The sequence below is a fragment of the Octopus bimaculoides genome, chromosome 20 (assembly GCF_046866305.1).
Source record: "Octopus bimaculoides isolate indiv1 chromosome 20, ASM4686630v1, whole genome shotgun sequence".
NCBI classification, from domain to species: Eukaryota; Metazoa; Mollusca; class Cephalopoda; order Octopoda; family Octopodidae; genus Octopus; species Octopus bimaculoides.
In genome coordinates this window covers 28937994-28962210 of record NC_142947.1, presented here as the reverse complement: position 1 = coordinate 28962210, position 24217 = coordinate 28937994, and the positions used below count along the sequence as shown (strand labels likewise).

The following is a 24217-nucleotide window of genomic DNA, read 5'->3' as shown; positions in this document are numbered from 1 at the left end:
CTAACTAAATTGACAAAAAACACAATATATAGACACTTATGACATACAATGTCATATCAACAATTAAGATTTCAAATTTAAAGGACATTTAGCAATTGGAGAAGGGACAAAATCTTGCAGCTGTTTCGGCCTAGTGTTGGCATGCCCCATTCTATCTATATAGCTCCCGTACGCTGGAGTAATTAGTAGATGAAAATGATGTAATGGGGGTACATGCATGATTCGCTAGGCCTCTTCAGAGATTAACAAAATTCAATACAAATATAAAATAAGAATAAAATAAAAATATAAAAATATAAGGCACATAAAAAAACCTACAAAAAGTATATAAAACCATATAAATAGTTATAAAAACTCCAATATACATGCCTATGCATGTATACATTACTATATGCAGATATTCATGGATACATAAACATAACTACATGAGTACATATATGTGTGCTCAGATGCACATACACAGATGGTTGCACATGTATATTGCTATATAAATTTAGAGTAAAATAACCCCCTTTTACCCGTACCCACTTACTGCATTTGGTATAACACTAGTGTAACAATAATTGGATACCCTCCCCTTAGTGGGTTGAATCCTCAACCCCTAACTCTCTTGGATTATATGTGTATATATATTTATGTGTGCGTGTCTCTGTTTGTTCCACTACCACCACCGCTTGACAACTGATGTTGGTGTGTTTATGTCCCTGGAACTTAGTGGCTCAGCAAAAGAGACCGATAGAATAAGTACTGGGCTTACAAAGATAGAATAAGTACTGGGTTTGATTTCTTTGACTAAAGGTGGTGCTCCAGCATGGCTGCAGTCAAATGACTGAAACATGTGAAAGAGTAAAATACTAGTGTGAACATGCTATCTTTAAGATAGCATATTTTACATTGATTTTATATCATTGTTTCATATATTCCTATAGTGAAAATGCATAATTATATACATGGCAGGCAGGTGAGAACAGTGTTCAATGAAGGGTGGTGTATGCAGAGCATCTGAAGATAATTGTTTCACTTTTCAGGTGTGGTTTAAGGAAGATTTGGATGCTATTGAAAGAGATAATGTGCATTATTAAAGTATACTGGAATTATTACTGAATATATCCTTCATGTATATTGTTACTGCAACTATTACATGTTATACTTAGGTTTTCTTAGATTATTGTATAATCCCAAGGTTATTCCTGACAAGTACATTTGTTTCATTGGAAAATCCTACAAATTATGGCATCTTCATAATGGTTGTGATGGATTTGCATTGTTTATTCTTTGTGTGACAGGATAAATATTTATTCACTATCTGAAAATATTGATGAATGTAAATGAATACTAATTTTGAAAGAAACTGTTAAAATTGATATCATCATCATCATCACCGTCATCGTTTAATGTCAGCTTTCCATGCTAGCATGGGTTGGACGATTTGACTGAGGACTGGTGAACCAGATGGCTGCACCAGGCTCCAATCCGATCTGGCAGAGTTTCTACAGCTGGATACCCTTCCTAACGCCAACCACTTTGAGAGTGTAGTGGGTGCTTTTACGTGCCACCTGCATGAAGGCCAGTCAGGCGGTACTGGCAACGGCCACGCTCAAAAAGGTGTATTTTATGTGCCACCTGCACAGGAGCCAGTCCAGCGGCACTGGCAACGATCTCGCTCAAATGTCTTTACACATGCCACTGGCACAAGTGCCAGGAAGGCGACGCTGGGCACAGGTGCCATCCCGGTTTCGCTTTCACTTGCCCCAACAGGTCTACACAAGCTGAGTCTCGTGTCCAATGAAGGAGACGACATTGGCATGGGTGCCAGTCATCGAATTTAGTTTGATTTCGATTTTACTTGCCTCCACAGGTCTTTGCAAGCGGAGTTTAGTGTCCAATGAGAGTAGGTACGCATAAGTGGGCTGGCTACACCCCTGGCAGAGGCCTTGGATTTAGATCTCACTTGGCTTGCCGGGTCTTCTCGCGCACAGCATATTTCCAAAGGTCTCGGTCAGAAGTCATCGCCTCGGTGAGGCCCAGTGTTCGAAGGTCGTGCCTCACCACCTCATCCCAGGTTTTCCTGGGCCTACCTCTTCCACAGGTTCCCTCAACTGCCCTGGTGTGACACTTTTTCACACAGCTATCCTCATCCATTCTCGCCACATGACCATACCAGCGCAATCGTCTTTCTTGCACACCACAACTGATGCTTCTAATGTTCAGCTTTTCTCTCAAGATACTTACACTCTGTCTAGTATGCACACTGACATTACAAATCCATCGGAGCATATTGCCTTCATTCCTTGCGAGCCTACACATGTCCCCAGCAGTCACGGCCCATGTTTCACTGCCATGAAGCATGGCTGTTTGTACACATGCGTCATACAGTCTGCTTTTTACTCTCAGTGAGAGGCCCCTTGTCACCAGCAGAGGTAAGAACTCTCTGAACTTTCCCCAGGCTATTCTTATTCTAGCAGCTACACTTTCAGCGCACCCTCCCCCACTACTAACTTGGTCACCCAGATAGCGGAAGCTATCGACTAAGTCTAGTTTTTCTCCCTGGAAAGTGGCCAGAGTTGTTTTCTGCACATTTTCAGTGTTTATTGCTCCTGAACATCTGCCACATACAAAAACTAACTTCTTAGTTAACCTTCCTTTGATATTGCTGCAACTCTTATGTGTCCATAGCTTGCACTGGGTACATCTTATAGAGTTTCTACCTACCCCTTTTCTACAGATCAAGCAGGGCCATCTACCTGAAGAGGTTTGTGTTTTGTCTACCTTCCTACTTATTAGGACTTTGGTTTTAGCTAGGTTGACTCTAAGGCCCTTCGATTTTAGTCCTTGCTTCCACACCTGAAACTTCTCCTCTAGTTCTGATAGTGACTCAGCGATTAGTGCAAGGTCATCAGCATAGAGGAGCTCCCAGGGGCATCCTGTCTTGAATTCCTCTGTTATCGCTTGGAGGACTATGATAAATAGGAGGGGACTGAGGACTGAACCTTTGTGAACTCCTACCTCTACCCAGAATTCTTCACTGTACTTGTTGCCAACCCTCACCTTACTGACAGCATCTCTGTACATGGCTCGCACAGCTCTCACTAACCATTCTTCTATCCCTAGTTTCCTCATTGACCACCAGATAAGGGATCGGGGGGGGGGGGACCCTGTCAAAGGCTTTCTCCATGTCAACGAAAGCCAGGTACAGAGGTTTGGCTAGGTATTTCTCCTGCAGCTGTCTTACCAGAAATATAGCATCAGTGGTGCAACCTGGCACAAACCCAAACTGCATCTCATCTAAACTGACTCGCTCCCTAATTAGTTAGGCTATGACCCTCTCTGTGACTTTCATTACCTGATCTAACAACTTGATACTTCTATAATTATTTGTATCTAAAGCGTCACCTTTACCTTTGTAGCAGTTGACTATGGTGCTGCTACACCAGTCATTGGGTATGACTCCTTCGTGTATCACCTGGTTAACAATACGGGTGACTAGGCTATGTATGTTGTTGTATGCTATCTTTGATATTTTCTGCTTCTAAAGTAGTCGTTTTATTTTCTGAAAGTTGCCTTTCAAATGCTGTAAATAATTTGTCAGAGCAGAAAAGTCTTTGCAGCTGATATGAAGTTGCTGAAACATTTGCAAATTCCATAGTTACATAGTATTCACAGTCAGCATGTGCTGAACCCAGTTTCATTGCAGCCTCTAAATATGGAAAACTATACCATTAATAAATAGCTCCTTTATTTTCAAATGATATAGCTCCAGTAATATGATGCAATAAAGCTCTCAGAATTACTCCTGTTCCTTTGGTGAAACAAAGTAGATATACCCAATTGCATGTGTATTATTTTTTGAAATACCACATTTTCTAAGTATTTTTCCATGTGTGAAATTCAGGGAAAAGTTCAAATGACTTAGCTGGTGATTTCTGGTTAACTCACATCCATTCAGCGAGGGTGGACTTGTCGTAAGTATGGATAACATATTGTATATTGTCATCATCATTAAAGCAAATGTATTGCTGTTGCGGTAAATGAGGTGGATGCTGTTGGACTGGAGGATATGAATCTGCTTCTGATGAGGATACATAATGGCCATTAATATAATTTTCAATTTTATCTTTGTATGTTTCTGTTTGTTGTGCATTAGTTTGTCCACCAATATTGGCTGTCACCCAATCACAACCTTTATGAATATATTTGCTAATATATTTAACTGATTTTACAGCTACACATATCTCTACATTTATAATGACCTCTATATTTGACTAAAAAGAAGGGGAATATGGTACTACTGAACAATTATCTAACATAACATCTGAATTTGTAAATGTAGAACCATTATTTCAACATCAGAAAAATAGATAGCTGTTATAACTGTGTTTTGCATTTTCCTGAAAGTCTTTAGGAAAATGTATTGGGTTTATTTCTCCCACGTGGACCATGTCGCATGCTTTGGCAACATGTTAAAATAGAATTGGATGTGTTTGTGGATTTGGAAGTTCTGCATAAACAAAGTTTTCATAATGTTCTGGATCCAATATGAACATGTGACAATGGGGAAGGCCATGTTTTTGAAACTCCATAGACTATTTGTACCCTGCAATCTCTCCCAAAATGTTCTTCAAAATACCATATAAGAGATCCCTAAGTTACATATTAAATATTTTGTCAGTTAAGTCTGGTCTATCAGCTGGTGTCTGTCTGTCTCTTTTTCTCTCCTCTGGGGGTTACAGGTGAAAGTAATGAAGAAATTTGGTTTTCCTAACTTTTGAACAATTGCCATTGCATCCATCGTGGACCTCCTATGAATGTTGGAAGTATGATTATTCTTTTGCCAATATTTGAGCTATGGGAATACATGTAACCATGAATATTTTGATACATTTCTGCCCTAATTTTTATTTTATTTTTTTTATTATCATATTAAATCTACTGTAACATTACTTCTTCAACCTTGGAATACATATCACAGAAATGTTCCTGAGCTAAACAACCTGAATTGTTCAGGAAATTGAAATCATGTTCCTGAACAATGAGCCTATATTTGTAAAAATCCATCTGTGATATCTTATGACTCTTACCTCTAACATTAAAAGTTAACTCTCTATCTCCTATCACCAAATGGAAATAGCAATGAGAACTGCAGTGAATCATAATTTGGCTGCATTGAATTGATTGCTTGAAGGAATGATTCACCAGGAACACACCTTTTATGCAGTGTCAGGAGTCTTTGTGGTTGTAGTTTCCAAATTTGCATCTGGCATAATTACTGTAGTGGGACAATTGCATGTTTGGTTGCCAGATGTAGGAATGTTTGTCTCTAAGAATACCCATTGAGAACTCTTGTGTATTAACAGTGTCTAAATATTCTGCACTGTTATTTTGCTGTGGAGGTTGAGACTTTTGAGAGGTCCTGGTCCTTTGTCATCTCATCCCTTAAGCCTATAGTCCTGAGATCAACCTTCACCACTTCATTCCAGGTCTCCCAGTAAGGTGTGGTTTAAGGGAGACTTGGCTGCTATTTCTAGCGTGTTGAGCGACCATATAGAGGTCTTGCGTGTTGATGATGTGTCTCTGCTAAATCAGGGTTAATGTACCCATTTGAAATTTTTTAAATTATGTTAATGGAACATGCAATTATAAAGCAAGGGATGGATGTCGCAGTTAGGAAGCACCAACAAGCTGGAATTTTTCCATTTTCCATTTTGATTTTTCAGATTTATTTTTTGACGGTGTCCTTGGAAATAATCTGGAGCATCTTTTTAACATAAAATGTTTTTTTTAACCCCCTGGCCATCTTCACCTCTCCAGACCGATTTTGGTCGACTTTGTGGGCACTACACACAATGATTTTTTTGTCGACTTTGTGGACACTACACAATGATTTTTTGGGAGCACTATACACTTGAAAATTATAGAAGCCGTTAAGGTAAAAAAAAAAGTAAATATTTTCAAATAGAAAGATGTATGATTAAAGAGAGGTTTTGCTGTTGTTTCTAGCATATCCCATGACCATCTTCCTTGTTTCTTTCTCACTCTGACAAGTATTGATGTTTTTCAATATTTTCTCCTCATGAATAACATAAATTTAAAAAAATTTTTTTGAAAATCTATGATTTTTATCAAACCTAAACATTACAGGTCATGGGATATGCTAGAAACAACAGCCAAATATCCCTTAAATAACACTTTTTCGTCTGAACATATGTACATTTGTTTTTGCCCAAAAGGCTTCTCCTGTAGTTTATAAGTACATAGTGCTAAAAAAAACCATTGTGCATAATGCACACAAAATTGACCAAATTCGGTCCAGAGAAGAGATGATGGGGGGGGGGGGGGGTTAAAAGAACAATTTTTTGAAAATTTTTTTTAGAAATAAAGATGCTCCAGATCATTTCCAAGGCCACTGTGAAAAAAAAAATCTGAAAAATCCCCGTCAAAATGGAGAAATTCCAACTTATTGGTGCTTTCTAACTCTGACATCTACCAGGCAATGTAAAAATATGCATTTTAAGCAGCACCTGTACAACCACAGGTCCACTTTTACAGTTCCAGAAAGATGTTACGTCTCATCCCTGGCCAGCCACGTGTGGTGCCTTAAGGATGAAGGGATCCCACACAAAAATTAAATGGAGTATCATAGAGCAGCTGGGGTCCTATATAAACGGGAGTGGATGATGCAAGCTTTGCAAAGCAGAGCGGTCAAGAATCCGTGAACTCAAGACATAAGATCTATATCACCTGCCCCCATTTCAAACGCTACCTGCTTCAGGTGTTGGATTCTCTGTTTATTGATTAGAGCTGGGAAAAGTCCTTGCAAACCGAAAACAGCCTAAGGGCAGAGATGTCCTGTTCACCCTTTAGGTCCATGAGGTTTGCCAAGGGAGATAACTCGTCTGGTTTAAAGCTCAAACTGTATATTATTTTTTGTTTACTAATTAACTGACTGTATCGGTTTTCTATCTCCGGTTTGAAGAGAGGTTATATGCCTTCCAGCATTAGAGTCTGATGAGTTGTCTATAAAACTAAGTGCTTTATGAATGCGAAAAGATTGGTCACTCTATGACCGGACATATATTTAACTGCATATATATATATACATATATATATATAAAATTAAAACATAGGGTAAAAATCAGATATTAATTAATATCGATTTATTACCAGGAAGCTAGCACATTGAAAGAATCCAAGAGATTCAGAAAAAATATCTGAGATCTTAGGGGATTAAGGTATATTTTTATATATATAAAGTTGACCAGTAAAGTGGACATTTAATGTGCTAGAAATAGACCACATGTTGTGTCTACTAAGACCTAGTAGTTCTCAAAAGAAATTCAGTGAAATACTAAACCGTAAGCGAGCAAGACATTGAAAATTACATACATAAAATTGAAAATTACATACATAAAATTAAAACATAATTTTATGTATGTAATTTTCAATGTCTTGCTCGCTTACGGTTTGGTATTTTGCTGAATTTCTTTTGAGAACTACTAGGTCTTAGTAGACACAACATGTGGTCTATATATATATATATATATATATATATATATATATATATATATATATATATATATATAGTAGTAACAGAGAGGATTTTCGATTATCCCCACGTGGTAAGTTGTAATATATATAAGAAATTTTAAAAAGGGAAAATACACACACTTTACATAGTTTTAATATAATTTTTAATATATCGACCGGTTTCGCTTTCGTTATTCATGATATTATGGTTTACTTATTTGAATATGTATTTTCTTAAGAAGAAATTTTTGTCCATGTTGTGTGTGATGATATTCACTCGTAAATATCATCACACACAACATGGACAAAAATTTCTTCTTAAGAAAATACATATTCAAATAAGTAAACCATAATATTATGAATAGCGAAAGCGAAACCGGTCGATATATAAAAAATTATATTAAAACTATGTAAAGTGTGTGTATTTTCCTTTTTTAAAATTTCTTATATATATATATATATATATATATATATATATTCAATTATAAATTAAAAGCAACGCTAGTGTTTTAAACATTATTGCACATACTCAATGTATATGTTTTGTTTGTTTGCCAGTACACTTCAGAGTGCTTTGGGGACAGTGTGTAAAAACACCTGAAAGTCAAAGACAAGCGAGACAACTTATCTCCAGCCCCATTCAGGAATAATGGGTACTGATATTTTGCCATTTTTGTTGCTTACCAATATCACATGTACCTGAAAAGAATTGGGGGAGAACTGAGTCGCTGATCTATGGCTATATGCAAATAGTGTAAGAACCATTTGCTGGTATGCCATGACAATACATACATAAGAATAAATTCAATTACAAATTAAAACTGCGCTATTTCCAGATCGCGAATACACAGCCACCCCTGCACCTACACCCACACACAAAGCACATCTATTCTGAAAGTTATAGGGAAATATTGACCTCACATGCTCAGATTTGCGTTCTTTTCTCTAGTTATAAGAAATTTAGCACTAAAATCTTTACAGAAGTTGATAGCAGCCAGGGAACACACAAGTCATTTCTTGGCACAAACAAGCCAGAACAATCGCAAAGGTTGAGAGATTCACCAGAGAGCAACACATGATTCTCAGTACTTGCGCAACTGTGTTATAAAGAACCACTCGTCTCTAATTCACTTCTCTATGTAAGCATTATAAACTAAATTTCCTAACCTCTCGTCATACAGCTTGAGACTTGTGATCATGCTTGGGTACCGCTATTTTCTTTGCTACACAGTCACTACTTGAAACTTTTTCTGATATGTGGAATTTGGTGAATGATGGAATTTGATGTTGCTGCCTTCATCTGCATTTCCTGTTGTGAGATAGATTCAGCCAGAACTTTCGACAGGAGGAGATCCAGTTTAGTTTTGAAGGCAACTGCATCCATCCAAGTAAGTCTTTCAGGCTTTGTGGGAGGATACTGAAGAGCTGTGAGCCCTTGAAAGCCAAGCTGTTACAGTATCTGGTCCTGTATCCTAATAATCCCGTATCTTTGGCACAATGCAGTGGTGCCCCATTCTACTGTTTGTATAACTTTCATTGCCAAAGTTTTATAGAAGTCTTAGGATTTTCCAGATACATATTACTGCATATCTATCTCACTTTCATTCTAGAGAGTAGCATCTTAAACTTTTCAGCCTCTCTCAGTAGCTGATATGTTGCATCAAGACGATCTTCTTCATGTAGTTTCACTGGATTGCTTCGAGTTCTGCTGTTAATTTTACACTCTATGATGACCATAGTTGAGAGCAGTTGTCTAAACGGCTGATAACAAGTGTCCTCCAGAAGAGTTTTATGGTTTCCTGTTCTCCCATTCTGAAAATTCGAAGGATCAAGCCGGCCACCCGAATTTTATTGCCAACTCAGTAATATGCACCTGGAAAGATGCATCATTACTCATGTCAATACCCAGGTCTCGCACTGATTTTGATTCAGGGATTGCAATCTCCACTGGGCCAGTGTATCCTGTCTGCACTTCATGTGCTGATAGTGTAGGGCTTGGGGTTTTCCAGCATTGAACTGTATGTCATAGTCCTTAGCCAGCCTGTACATTGTGTCCAACATCTGTTGCAGGTGCACATCTCCAGGGTTCTGTATCCTCTAAGAGACCCTTGTATCATCTGCATAGCTAGCAAGAGTGACTATCTAAGCAATTGAGGGCATGTCTGAGAGGACCACTATGAATAGCAATGGCCCTAAGAGAGTGTCCTGTAGGGCATTACTCATTATTTGCATTTCCTTGGAGGTAACTCTGTTAACTACTACTACCTGACTTCTATCTTTTAGAAAGTTGTGTAGCCACTCTCCAAGTTTTCCGACAATACCAAGATTACACAGCTTGTGATATATCATACCCTGATCGATTTTATCAAAGGCTTTAGTAAAGTCAAGATACAACATGTCCACATTTGAATTGTTGAGTAACTGCTTTAACATCTAGTCATAGTACTTCAAGAGTTGCATCAAGCAGCTTTTACTTAGAAACCATACTAGGCATCAGTTAGCAAATCATTCTCTTCAAGGATTACAATTAATTTTCTTCAGACTATTCGTTCCATGACTTTGCAGACGTGTGAAGTCAGAGAGATAAGCCTATAATTTTTAACATCTCTGCTTTCTCCCTTAGGGCATAGTATTCCTTCCTTCAATTTACCTGGGAGCTTACCACTTACAAGAAAGCTCTAAAAAAGAAGCTACAATGGTTTTGCAAGGGCTCATTTACATGACTTGAGGATTGGCGGGAATCTATCAGGGCCAGCAGCTGAGTTTGCATCTACCTCATGCATGGCCAGTATTGATGTTGATGTAATCAATTATAACTGCCTCTGTAGTGGTAAAGAACTCTACAGGTTTGGTGACTCACATGCGCCGTAAAGGTTGGGTGAAGACACTTTTGAATTGTTCATCAGTGTTTCACTTATCTTCATTGGGTTTCTGTGAGGGAAACATCGTTTTGGAAGAGTTGCCCTATCCCGCAATGCATGGAGGCAGTTTCTTTGGCATACTAAAAGAACGCTTTAGGGTTTGAGTTTATATTTTTAATCCCCCAGGCTTCTTTATCTGCTCTCCCTTTTTCATAAGAGCATTTCAGATTTTCCTCAATCTCCAGCAGGGTTTCTCACTGCTAGTGAGTTCTCTGTTTAGGTGGTTTGCGATTTTTGCACACATCTCATAAGAACTTTCATTTCCCTGGGAATTTTGTACTGTGGCCTTTCTCTCTGGGACAAACTTGTAGCATATGGCTTGCATTATGGATATGAATTCTTTGAGTTTCATGTCATTGTCAGGTGTAGAGAAACTTTAAGGTCAATCCTGTTTGAAGACCACTTTCTCAGTTGATTTCCAATCTGCTTTATGGATGCTCAGATTGGATAGATTTTGGGTGCTTCTCATTGGCTGCATGTCTGCAGATTCTTTTGGTCCTTACATGGTCAGCTGTACTATATTGTGGTCAGTGTCATTTTCACAATATGGATGAGATTCATATTGTTTGTGAAACAGAGACCAAGTGTAATTGTCTGCCCTGGTTAGTTGGAGTACTACTTACTCCATGTATAACATGTTGGTGAGAATGAACAAGGAGAGGAGAGGTCCTAAGGCCATCCTACATTGGGCAGGTTAAAGTCTCCCATGTGAAGTATACTGATGTGTTGTTCTAAGACTTCAACTATATGTACAATTAGTGTATCACACACCAAGTTTGAGTATGACAAAAGGGATGTGAGCTGTTCATGGATGTACACTGTAACTCCACTTCTCTGTATAACATACTTTGGTATGTGTATTTCTGCATCTGTGATGTTGGGTTTTAAATGCATTTCAGTAAATGCTATGCACAAGGCTTGATTTCATGCTACAAGGTCTCTCAGGAAGGAAATTTTGGTTCTGTTACTGAGTTGTAACAGTTATTTAATGTTTAGTAAGAGTATTGATGTGATATCTGTGCTGATGCCAGTGGTGGTCACCCTGGAACCATTGGCTGTGATGGTCTTGTGTTGGTGGGGATGACTCCGACTCTGAAATTGATGTAGCCAGGTCAGTTGCTATACAGTCTTTTGTACCATGCATAAAAATGATTGTTGCTCAGTTGCAGCCCTTATGACAGCTTATTCAGATAGAGAGGTTTTTAGAAGTAGTCCACACTACATCAGCATATGTTAGTTTTGGTGCAGGTATGCATAACCATTTCCTCCTTGATGTCTTTGTTCATCCTTTGATTCCCTTTGGAGGGAAACTTTTGTCCTGCCTCATGCAGCTGTGCCATGGTTTTGCATTGGGAAATGGCATTATTACAAATTAGTGCCTACCCAAAGTCTGGTGACAGGCCTGACTATTGGTAACTTCACATATGGGCAGTCTAACTTATTTCTTTCCTTAGTTGTTTTTCCTGGGAGCTGTCTTTTGTTCTTTTTTTATTTGTGTCGTAATCATTTTGTTCCTGCTTATTTTCAGAGATCTTTTTGTTTACCTTTTTCTTCAGTTTCTTTATCATTTTTAGCCCTTTCATCTCCTTGGTTGTTCACATTGGCAGTGGTAGGGCCATTAGTGCTGGTTTCCTTTCCTGGCAGGTTTTCTACTCATGGTTACAATTTTTCTTTCTGGAATTTGAAATTTGAAATCTGAAATCGAAATCGAACCGAATCCGACGACTGGCACCCGTGCCAACCTTTCCCTCATTGGACACTAAACGCTGCTTGCAAAGACCTGTTGGGGCAAGTGAAATCGAAATCGTAACTGAACCATACTCGATGACTGGCACCTGCGCCAGTGGAGCAGTAACAGCACTGTCCAAGCGTGTTCATTGCCAGAGCAGCTGTCTGGCTTCCGTGCTAGTGGCCCGTAAATAGCACCATTTGTGCGTAATCGTTACCAGCGTCGCCTTCTAGCACCTGTGCTGGTGGCACGTTAGAAAATCATTCGAGCGAGGTCATTGCCAGTGCCGCTGGACTGGCTCCTGTGCAGGTGGCACATAAAAAACACCTTTTTGAGTGTGGCCATTGCAAGTACCATGTGACTGGCCCTCGTGCCGGTGGCACATAAAAGCACCCACTACACTCTTGGAGTGGTTGGCATTAGGAAGGGCATCCAGCTGTAGAAACTCTGCCAGATCAGATTGGAGCCTGGTGCAGCCTTCTGGCTTGCCAGTCCTCAGTCAAATCGTCCAACCCATACTAGCATGGAAAGCGGACATTAAACGATGATGATGATGATGATGATGGGTCAGCAGAGCCAGGGAAACATCTGTCACTCACATCAGTGTCTCCATTTTTGTCATCTTTTTTTGTGTTTGTTTTCAAAGATGGGGTCAAGAGTGCGAATGTGAGGTCTGATGAGAGCATAAGACCAGATGGATTCTGTTTTTTTTTTTGCTCTGAGCTGTGGCCCTTGTGTAACCATTGCTCTTTAGTGCTGCTGTTATTATATTATTTGGGTTGTCCCCTTCTGATATTTACCAGCCTCTCAAAAACAATTTCAATTCTGCACTCCTTTAGTTTCAAGATACCTTTAGTATGACTGTTGGCTGTTTCCTTCTGTATATATTTAAAGAGAAATAGAGATATGGAGAGAGATAAAGAGATAGAGAGGGAGAATGAGAGGTTGTGTAAATTTGTATTGATTTACAAGTGGATTATACCTATGCAGTGATGGAGAGTGGGGAGAGAAAAGGAAAGGTTGTATAAACTGCGTTGGTCTATATACCTATATATGAGGCATGAAGAACAATCTATATATATATTATTGAGTATATATCTATAATCTTAATCTCTCTCTCTGTATATATATATATATATAAAAGAGAGATTCTGTCCGTTTGTGTATTTGTTTTTCCCATAAAATGAAAATAAATGGTTCAAGGGAGGCAACACTAATTGTGCACAAACCTCTGAAGAACTGCATAGGGGCAAATATTCTCACTGGTTGTGACATCCCATAGTGAAAGTAAATGGTTCAAAGGAGGCAACATTAATCATGCACAAACCTATCTATGATGAACTGCCTTGAGGAAAATATTCTCACCGGTTGTGGTAAACGTGACATCATCTTCGTTCCTCACACACCAGTTATACCATCTAATGTCCCATTCAAATTTAAGCCTGTACAGTTTCCTATCCTACTTTCTTTTGCCATGAGCATTAATAAAAGTCAGAGTCAAACACTAAAAGTTGTTGGATTGCAACTTGAAGAACAAACAGCAGTTCGTATATGAAATCCATTTTTCCTACTTCAATTATTACATGTTTTTCTCTTCTGCAATACACACACACAGGACAAGTAAACCTAAATCTGACTGACAGGACACAGCGTTTGTAATTTCATTGGACTATTACTTACTGTTGCCTCGTCTTCCATTCCTGTAATATACCATCGAAATTTCAGCACTAACACTGACAGGACACAGCATTTGTAATTTCATTTCACTATTACTTACTGATATTCCTAATAAAAAAAATGTTTACCAAAAAAAGACCATAAAAAAAATGAACATCAAACAAATGCATGACGTGCAATGCTTTTTCTATATGAAGAGTAATGTTCCACATGACCTACAGCCTTTTCAGTGCCGTTGCAGTCAACTGGATTCCATAAAGCTATTCTTCTATATGATATACCCATTTTTCTAGCTTCTTGGCCTGAGAAACAGTAGAAGTAATAACTTGATCAATGACGGGTATTACTGCTAGTCTTTCTATAAATATATTTCTATGTACACACACAGATCAACAGAAAGAAAGAGAGAGAGAGAGATGGGGAAATGTGTGGTGAGACATGGAGAGAAAGAGAAAATGGTGGAATTATGATGTAAGCATGTGCTAAGACCCCTCTTAACTTTTTTATTTTTAGGAATTTTTCCCAATTTTTTTTCGATTCAGTCTTCTGCACAATGGAATTAATATGATTATGCAAGAAAACTTTTTTTTAAAATTCCCCCACTCTCAATTTCAAAACTTGCCGACATTTTTATGTGTGCTAGAAAAAGTAGTTAAAAATTAAGGAAATAGATCTCTTATTATGACTGGGTTTTATTCCATTATTCTAAAGAATCAACAGATTCTCGTCTCGGCTGTCCTGGGCCCTTGGAAAGGAAGCTTCGCTGTTTGAAGAGAATTGTGGAAAACGAACCCCATTTGAAGGCTTCTGACATTGCAAAACAGCTAGAAGTTAATCCAAGAATGTGTGTTACATATCTGCATAAGCTTGGGTATTATGGACGAGCATCTAGAAAACTTCTTCAACCAATTAATATCATGAAAAGAGGGAAAAAAATCCAGTTCATTTTGGGATAGAGTGATTTTTCTCAGATGAATCCAGATTTGCATTACTTCCAGACAGTGGACGTGTTTGGGTCTAGCGGGTTAGCAATGAAGAATTTGATTTGAAATGACGCCAAGCAACTGTGAAACATGGTGGTATCTCTGTAATGGTATGGGGAGCTGTCACCAGCAATAGTCGTTCTGAGCTGATCAAATGTGTTGGAACTATAAACTCTGAAAAATACACTGAAATATTTAAGCAAGGACTACTTCCTATGTATTCATACAATAACATAATGAAAAATGAGTTTTTATTCATGGAAGATGGGGCTCCATGCCACACAGCGAAAAGGAATCAACAATGACTGACTGAAAATGGAATCAAAAAGCTTTCTTGGTCAAGCCAATCTCCTGACATGAACCCAACTGAAAATCTTTGGAGCATACTAGATAGAGCTATACAAAAAAACTTGACAGGAACCTAAATCTAAAGATGAATTGTTTTGATTGTTGCGTGAAAAGTGGGCAGAAATTCCACAAGACAATCACAAAGTTCATCAGTTCAATGCCAAAAAGAGTTTCTGAATTAAAAACTGCAAAGGGAATGTCAACTAAATACTAAAGTATGTAGTCCTACCTATCGATTACATTTCAATTCTTCACTTTGCATATTAAATAAAAGATTTTGAAAATTAAAGGTGTCTATTTACTTCCTGCATGTCTGTGTGTGTGTGTGTGTGTATATATATATATATATATATATAAATATTTCAGCATATCTACACAATTGTGCCCCAAAGATTTGATTCTTGCTTCGGATCATGTAGATTCTGATTAAATTGGAATTCATTGTGAAAACTGTTTGTCCCAAAAGGAGTTTTAGAATTCACACCATTAGGTTTTGTTGTATATATATATATATATATATATATATATATATATAGATAGATAGATAAAAAGTATAGGTGGCATATGAGTGGGTATATATTTATAAAAAAGAAGTTTGAAAACGCCATTATATAAGACAAATTTTAATTTTCTCAGAGATATTTTACATGTTTCGGTTCGAACCTTATCAGAAATACATATTTTTAAAAATGTAATTAAAAGAAAAGTTCATAATTGTTTCTTATTGGTGTCAACTGAGTCCACATGGAAGCGTTTTATGTGTGGGGACATAATGGCTGTCTAGTGCGTTGACTTGAATCGTTGGCTGTAGTAGTAGTAGTGACCGTTGTCTGTGATAGCAGCAGTAGTAGAGGAAGCAGCAACAGCAGCAGTAGTAGTAGTAGTAGTGGGAGTGACCATTGGCCGTAATAGCAGCAGTAGCAGAGACTGCTGGTCATAGTAATAGTAGTAGTAGCAGGGACCGTTGTTTGCAGTAATAGTTATCATGGTGGTGGTGGTTGACACTAGTAAGAAACAATTATAAACTTTTCTTTTTAATTACATTTTTAAAAATATGCATTTTTGGTAAGGTTCATTTTTTCAAGAACCAAAACATGTAAAATATCTCTGAGAAAATTAAAATGTATCTTATATAGTGGCGTTTTCAAACTTCCTTTTTATAAATATATATATATATATATATATATATATATATATATATATAATGTGGGTGTATACATATTGTTTTAATTATATCTTTATACACGCACATACATGCATAAAAATCTGGCACACCGTCAGTTACAACGATCACAAATATCCAAAACTTCACCACTCTTCCAACTTCCTTTTTCCTCTTAAAAAGAAGACTTTTGTCTACTTGGACTATATGATTCAGGCCACCCAATTTCTTCTTGTCTTTCACAATTTTTGAGTACATATTTCCCTGCAAAATTTCATACCACTGTCTGCTAATATTGCTGATGGACATGCAACATGTCACTGACATTTTACATATAAAGTCCAGGATTATGTGAAAAAGAGTGAAGACCATTGATTGACTTTTTTCTATAACAGTATTAAAAAGTTATTTGGAAATTACAAAGAGAAATGAATGGTAGATTCAGACTGTCCATATTTTAAAACCATGAAATAAAAAAAGAAATAGGAAAACAGCAGAAAATTTTGGAACTAGGGGTGGAGGATTACAAATTCTTTTATTTTTTTTCGCATAATCATATTAATTCCGTTATGCAGAAAACAGAATTGAAAAAATTTTGTAAAAATTCATAAAAATAAGAAAGCTATGAGGGGTCAAAGCACGTACTTACATCATAACTGCTGAGAGAACTTAAGTTTCTAGATTTGACTGTTTTGTACCATACTGAAAGGGTGAGATGAGAAATCTAGAGAAATTAGGCAATTAACTGATGAGTACTGAAATGGACTGTTGCACAGATGTACATCTGTATGGTATAAACTACAAAAAATTGTCCATCAGTTTATGATTTTATCATGTTTTTCACAAATTCATGTGCTTAACAAGTATAAATGCAAATAAAGCAACTTCGACTACAATATTGTGGTTTGTAAAAGTAAAACCACCTTACTTTTAGCTACAAATGACCTCTTCTAGGAGTCAATACTTATGTCCATTGAAAATTATTGGTAAATTTTGGGAAGTACACCCACATGAGTTTCACTAAGAAAAAAAAAAAAGGAAACCTTGGATTTTTTGCATAGAATCAAGTACCCTGACCTTCTAATGTGTCGCAAACCCCTTACTTTCGTTTGGAAAAGAAGGGGTGGTGGGTAACCAGGCTTCCCCCATCCCATAATCATTGGAAATTTTTTTTTTATTGAAAGAATGACGATAACCTAATGTGCCACAAAACACTTTTTTGTCCGGAGAATGGGGTGGGGGTGTTGCAGAACCCTCGGAAATCCCCCCCCCACGTTTTTCAAAATTTTTTTTGCGTGGAAACAGATAATTCTGAATACCACAGCCAGCATTTCATGATCGATGTTTGGGTAGTTTGACTGAGTTCTGTCAAGGGCTTTTGATGCAAATTCCACAGGTTTGCCATCTTGTACAATAGCTTTTCTGAGTTCTTTCAAAGAGCTATCTACCTCAAGTCCTGTTGGTTTCTTTGGGTCAAAGAATCTGAGGTTTGATTTCCCTGAAATGGTTGCTTTAATTTTTTCAAAGCAGTGTATGTGGTCTTCAGACAACTCAAATGGTATATTTTTCTTTTTTGCAGCCCTTCCTTGCTGGGTCTGACCTAGTGCTATCTTTGGAATAAATATTTCCAAAGAAAGAGATTTCAGGTTGACAAATGTGGCAATTGTCCGAGTTGAATACCAATCCAGATTCCTTTGCTTTTTCCATAAGTCTTTGTAGATTTCTGTCATGCTCTTCTTCATCTTTGCCATGGACAGCAATGTTATCATTTATTCCAACAACCCCTGGGAGATCTTCAATGATTTTGTCCATTGTAGCTTGAAAGATATGAGATATCTTTAAACCCAATGGCAATCTAGTCCAACAGTATCTTCCAAATGGGGCCCAGGAGGTTGTGAGCAGCTGCGTTTCTTAATAACAATACACTGTGATCATGTCATAGATTCAACTCCTGATGTCACAACAATCGAAGGCCTGAAAGAAACATACCCAACTTTTTTCAAGAGCCTGAGCAACTTCAAAGAACCCACACAACTGTACATAAAAGCAGGGTCGGAACCCTTCATTGATACACCTCGCAAATGCTTAGTTCACCTGAAAAATAAGCTCAATATTGAACTCCAGAAGATGGAAGAAATGGGGGGTCATCAAGCCTGTGAAACAACGTACAGATTGGTTTTCAAGCAAAGCATATTCTGTTAAAAATGCTGGATCACTTCGCATCTGTATCAACCCACAAAAACTTAATCAAGCACTGAAAAGGTGCCCTCACAAAATCCCAACAGTGGAAGAGTTGAACCCTCAGTTTGCTGGTTCTAGCGTTTCAGCAACCTAGATGCAAAGGCAGGACACTGGTCAGTTAATCTGGATGAAGAAAGTGCCCAGCATAAAAGTCCTGCAACTTCTGCAACAAAAAAGACACCGGAAAAAATTCTGTCGTCAACGGAACAAGATGGAAAAAGAGCACACAAAAAATTCCACGATCTAGAATCAAGCAACAAGGCTCATACTGACTCAAAAGAAGAGAACTGTGATCCCTACCACAGCATACAAATTTCAAGCATGCGAAATGAAGCATTTGCAACATTGGATATATGTCGACTAAAAGAAAAAGTACAAGATAAATATATCTAATCAAAACTAATCGCATTACCAGCACATTATTATCATTAGACATTACTAAACAATGTACCAACATCGTCAGTGAACGCGACGTGACACAAAACAAAAGGACAATGAAAAGGAGACACAGAGACAAATGGAAAGAATACACATACACACGGACTACACGTTTAGTTGATGGCATTGCTACAAATTTATATACAAGTCTATTTATTGTTATATCGGCTACATAGTGCATGTTGTGCCCCTAACCAAATCATACGGTGCACAAGAAAAACAACAATACTATGGCGACATCTCGCTTTCCCGAAATGCAGATGCTGTCAAGCGTGCATGTGGAAATTGTGAACGAATGCATGCAAGCACTACAATAACGTGATTCAGAGTGCATGATTGTCTACTCAACTGCCGTCCCCCTCAGCCACCAAGCTGACTACCTTTTATCCGCGACAACATATTTAACAATGTGAAACTCAGTACATTTAGTTTCGTATCATTACAACAATAAAGGTCAGTGCTAAATGAGCAGACGTGCCGACTGTGACCATTCTGTAAAATTATATATCGATGACTACATTTTGCTGTTTTTAAGACGATCACTTAGAGCATTTCTTCATCTCAATGGCTTGTGGTGGTAATAATGCAGCTATTGTTTAACCCCAGGTCAGCTCTAATCGGTCAAACTAAAGGGTTTGACCCGGTGGGAAATAAAAAAATAAAATATTCTAATAGGTGTAAAACAACTTGCTGCGAACGAATATGAAGAAAAAAACGCGCGCTCGCGAACGGGGGTGGGGTGCGGAGAGGCCTCGGAACATTTACATCCTGAATGTTCCGAGACGCCTCACCGGAGCCAAAAAACAAAAGAAAAATAGTGTAATAGATGTAAAACGACTTGCTCTGAACGAATATGAAAAAAAAAAAAATGCGCTCCCGCGAAAGGCGGGGGTGGGGAGAGGACTCGGAACATTCACATCGTCACATATCGTCATTCCATGGCCTCTGAATTATAGTGTTTGACCCGGTGACAAAGTTTTTAAAAAATAGTCTAATAGGTGTAAAACAACTTGTTGGGAATGAATATGAAGAAAAAAATGCGCGCTCGCGAACGGGGGTAGGGTGGGGAGAGGACTCGGAACATTCACATCGTCACACATCACACACAGTGAGTGTGTGTGTGTTTGTCTGTGAATGTGTGTGTGTGTGTCTGTGTGATGTGTGACGATGTGAATGTTCCGAGTCCTCTTCCCACCCCGCCTTTCGCGGGAGCACATTTTTTTTTTCATATTCGTTCAGAGCAAGTCGTTTTACATCTATTACACTATTTCTCTTTTGTTTCTTGGCTCCGGTGAGGCGTCTCGGAACATTCAGGATGTGAATGTTCCGAGGCCTCTCCCCACCCATCCCGTTCGCGAGCGCGCGCTTTTTTCTTCATATTTGTTCGCAGCAAGTTCTTGCACACCTATTAGAATTTTTTTTTTTTTTTCCCACTGGGTCATGACCCTCTAATCGAGCAGACCTATTATTTAATGTTATTTAGTGTTTCTAAGACTATATTATCTCGTATTTTCTTACCTGTTTTAAGACGTTAGTGCAATGAGAGAGAATTTAGCTGCTATGCCTAGCAGGCGATGAGACCATATAAAAGCTGTCACATATGCACGTGGTGATAAAGATGAAAATACTGCTTCCTTCAAAGTAGATATTAAATTCCAAAGCTAAAATGGCGACATATCATCTGTTATCCGACATTCTGCTTGAAATTTAATGTGAATATATCAAACATTCAATTCGTTAATTTTAATTGTATTAGATTTAAAAAAAATTAAAGTACGGTCTCAAACAATAGGTTCCAAGATCTGCTTTGTTGAGCATGCGCAATTGAAAGGAAGTGCACTAATAACAAAAACAAAAACAGTTTCCAAGAAATCTGTTTAATTTGAAACAAGCATTTATAACTATTGCGTATACACTTATATACACGCTGTTCTCTACACTGTAAGTTATTCCTTTACTATTTTAAATCCTTTTGTGAGAAATAACTTCATATTTATCAAGCATTCTCGCGCGCACTCATGTAAAGTTTCTGGCATTCTTTGAAAGAATGCCTGTGTTTTGTGTCTTCAAAGATATTCGTTTTCATGTTGCAATAAATAATAGTTAACTTATTTCCATTTTCTTTTCTTCTTTTAACTATATATATATTGAGAGAGAAGTACAGTAAAAGAAACGTGAACTTTCAACATCTTAATGTAGTAAAGCTAACTTTAAATTAAATATAATAAATTGCCTGAGTTTATTGCAACATGAAAACGAAAATGCATCAGTTTCAAATACAGTTAGCATTTAAAAAACAAATTCAAGAGTAAAATACTGAAATTCTAAAAACATTTATATATAAATATATACCTGAATTTAACAGTAAAAACATGTTAAAACTCCTAAGTATACATTATGTGCTGCAATGAATTGATAGGTCCACATATAACATTTTGAGGTACATCTTTCTTTGATGAAATTATGCTCATGTCACTTAAATGCAAATTTAATGTACAAATTGAATATTAATTGAAACGGTTGTCAAGCGATGATGGGGGACAAACACAGACACAAACATACACGCACACGTATATATATATACATATATACGACGGGCTTCTTTCAGTTTCCGTCTACCAAGTCTACTCACAAGGCTTTGGTCGGCCCGAGGCTATAGTAGAAGACACTTGCCCAAGGTGCCACGCAGTGGGACTGAACCCGGAACCATGTGGTTCGTAAGCAAGCTACTTACCACATAGTCACTCCTACGCCTATGGCTATTTAAAAAAATTTCTTTTCCAAATACCCTAACCCTAATCGTAACTACAGAAATGTTTTGAAATTGTTTAGTCTGAATCATAATGTCCGTATTTTTCCGTATATTTAGAAAAAAAAATTTCTTAAAAAAAAAAAAAACTTTTACAAAAATTTTGGGAAATTTTTTTCAGAATCATAATCTCCGTATTTTTCTGCATATTGTGGAAAAAAAAAAAAAAAAATTCTGAGAAAAGTTTTTAAAAATGAAGGAAATAGAGGTGGGGGTGGTAATTTAAAATTGCCAATTTTTGCCAGTTTTTTTGCAGATTCGTATTCCCCATAGCAGAAAAGTGGGGTTTGTGTCAAAAAAAAAAAAAAATTTTAAGAAAGGGTGGGTTTTTTTTGGTGGGAGGGACGGGCGGAAGTTGAATATGAAAAAAAGCACCATAACTTCCGGTAAAATGGATATATATATATTGATTTTTTTTTTTTTACGGAATCCCACGCTTTGGTTATGGAAGATGTGATTCCGAAAAAAAATTCACCCCTCACCCCACATTTTCAAGCCAAGTAAGATCGTTGCCAGTGCTCCTGGACTGGCTCTTGTGCGGGTGGCACATAAGATGCACCATTTTGAGCGTGGCCGTTGCCAGTACCGCCTGACTGGCCTTTGTAAGATTTTCGAGCGAGATCGTTGCCAGTGCCCCTGGACTGGCTTGTGTGGGTGGCACATAAAAGACACCATTTCGAGCGTGGCCGTTGCCAGTATCGCCTGACTGGCCTTCGTGCAGGTGACACGTAAAAGCACCTACTACACTCTCTGAGTGGTTGGCGTTAGGAAGGGCATCCAGCTGTAGAAACTCTGCCAAATTTAGATTGGAGCCTGGTGTTGTCATCCGGTTTCACCAGTCCTCAGTCAAATCGTCCAACCCATGCTAGCATGGAAAGCGGACGTTAAATGATGATGATGATGATGATGAAATACGAAGATTACGATTCTGAAAAAAATTTGTTTGTAAAATTTAAATTTTTCAGCAAAAATCTATATATATATATTTGATTTAGATTCAAAATTGAATGTGGTACTTATGTTTAGGCACCAGAATATAGTATGGTATTATCCAAAAACAATTCCAAAAACAAGGTGATCAAAAATCAAAAAAACCAACATGGATTTTAAAGATTATTGCAGTGCATACGTTTCATGCTACTCCATTTATTTAAGTAATGCGAGCATTACATTAAATGCAATATGTAGAGCAATCTTCAGCTGCACAAGAATGTAGAAAATTACAGTAGAATAGACATATTTTAATTGTGGCAACATTTAAAATCTAAGTGGGAAGAAGAATACATAAAAATCCATCTTGACATAGCCAAGGCTAGCAGGCTAGTTTTTAAATGTTGCCACAATTATATAATGTCTATTCTACTGTAATTTTCTACATTCTTGTGCAGCTGAAGATTGCTCTACATATTGCATTTAATGTAATGCTCGCATTACTTAAAAATAAATGGAGTAGTATGAAACGTGCGTATTGCAATAACCTTTAAAATCTGTGTTGCTTTTTTTGATTTGGGCACTTGGGCAAGTGTCTTCTACTATAGTCTCGTGCCGACCAAAGCCTTGTGAGTGAATTTGGTAAACGGAAACTGAAAGAATCCCGTCGTATGTATGTGTGTGTGTATATGTTTGTTTGTCCCTTGCAACATTGTTTGACAACCAATGCTGGTGTGTTTACGTCCGCGTAACTTATCAGTTTGGCAAAAAAGACCGATAGAATAAGTACTAGGCTTACAAAGATTAAAGTCCTGGGGTCGATTTGTTCGACTGAAGGCGGTGCTCCAGCATGGCCCCAGCCAAATGACTGAAACAAGTAAAATAATAAAAGAACAATAATATATATATATATATATATATATATATATATATATATATATATATATATATATATATATATATGTAAATTCAGAAGAGTGGCACAACAAGGCACCAATATTTACTGGAAAATATATGATGTAAAGCGTTTTTTTCCCCTCATAACTTTCAGGAAAATGGATATCTTTTGATGAAATTTTACAGAAACGCCTTTCAAACAGCATAGATTACAATTATAAAGAAATTTGTGGGGAAAATGTTTTCCGAAGGGGTGGGGAGAGGACTGTCAGAAAGTTTACATGATCCGTTTTTTTCCCCCTCATAACTTTCAGGATCTAGTTTAGTGCCCAGTCACCAAAATTTTTTTTTTCCCACTGGATTCCTATGTTTTCAATAACAGAGATTCCGAATACCCATCGACTTCAATTTTTGCATAACCATTTTTTCATCTTCCACACAATATAACAAAAATACAAGCATACCTCAACTTGCTGCTTGATTCAAAAAACGACATAACAAGAAAAATTATTTTTCCACTTCAGTATTAGTTTTTAGATGTTTTTTGATTTTAAATTT

At 37.4% G+C, this 24217-nt stretch overlaps 2 protein-coding genes across 5 annotated transcripts in view; one reads left to right on the top strand and one right to left on the bottom strand.

Annotated features, from left to right (window-relative positions):
- The window catches only part of LOC106883353 (uncharacterized), a 143556-nt gene extending 122831 nt beyond the window's left edge, over positions 1 to 20725 (bottom strand). The window contains exon 1 of one of the 2 annotated variants that reach the window (XM_089338286.1): positions 20542 to 20725. The gene's annotated coding sequence lies outside the window, so the exon portion shown is untranslated. The remainder of the gene's footprint in view (positions 1 to 20541) is intronic. The other variant, XM_089338291.1, reaches the window with a different exon arrangement.
- Positions 20726 to 20823: 98 nt separating this feature from the next.
- The window catches only part of LOC106882375 (uncharacterized), a 51808-nt gene continuing 48414 nt past the window's right edge, over positions 20824 to 24217 (top strand). For all 3 annotated transcript variants that reach the window (XM_014933034.3, XM_089338295.1, XM_089338296.1), the window contains exon 1: positions 20824 to 20964. The gene's annotated coding sequence lies outside the window, so the exon portion shown is untranslated. The remainder of the gene's footprint in view (positions 20965 to 24217) is intronic.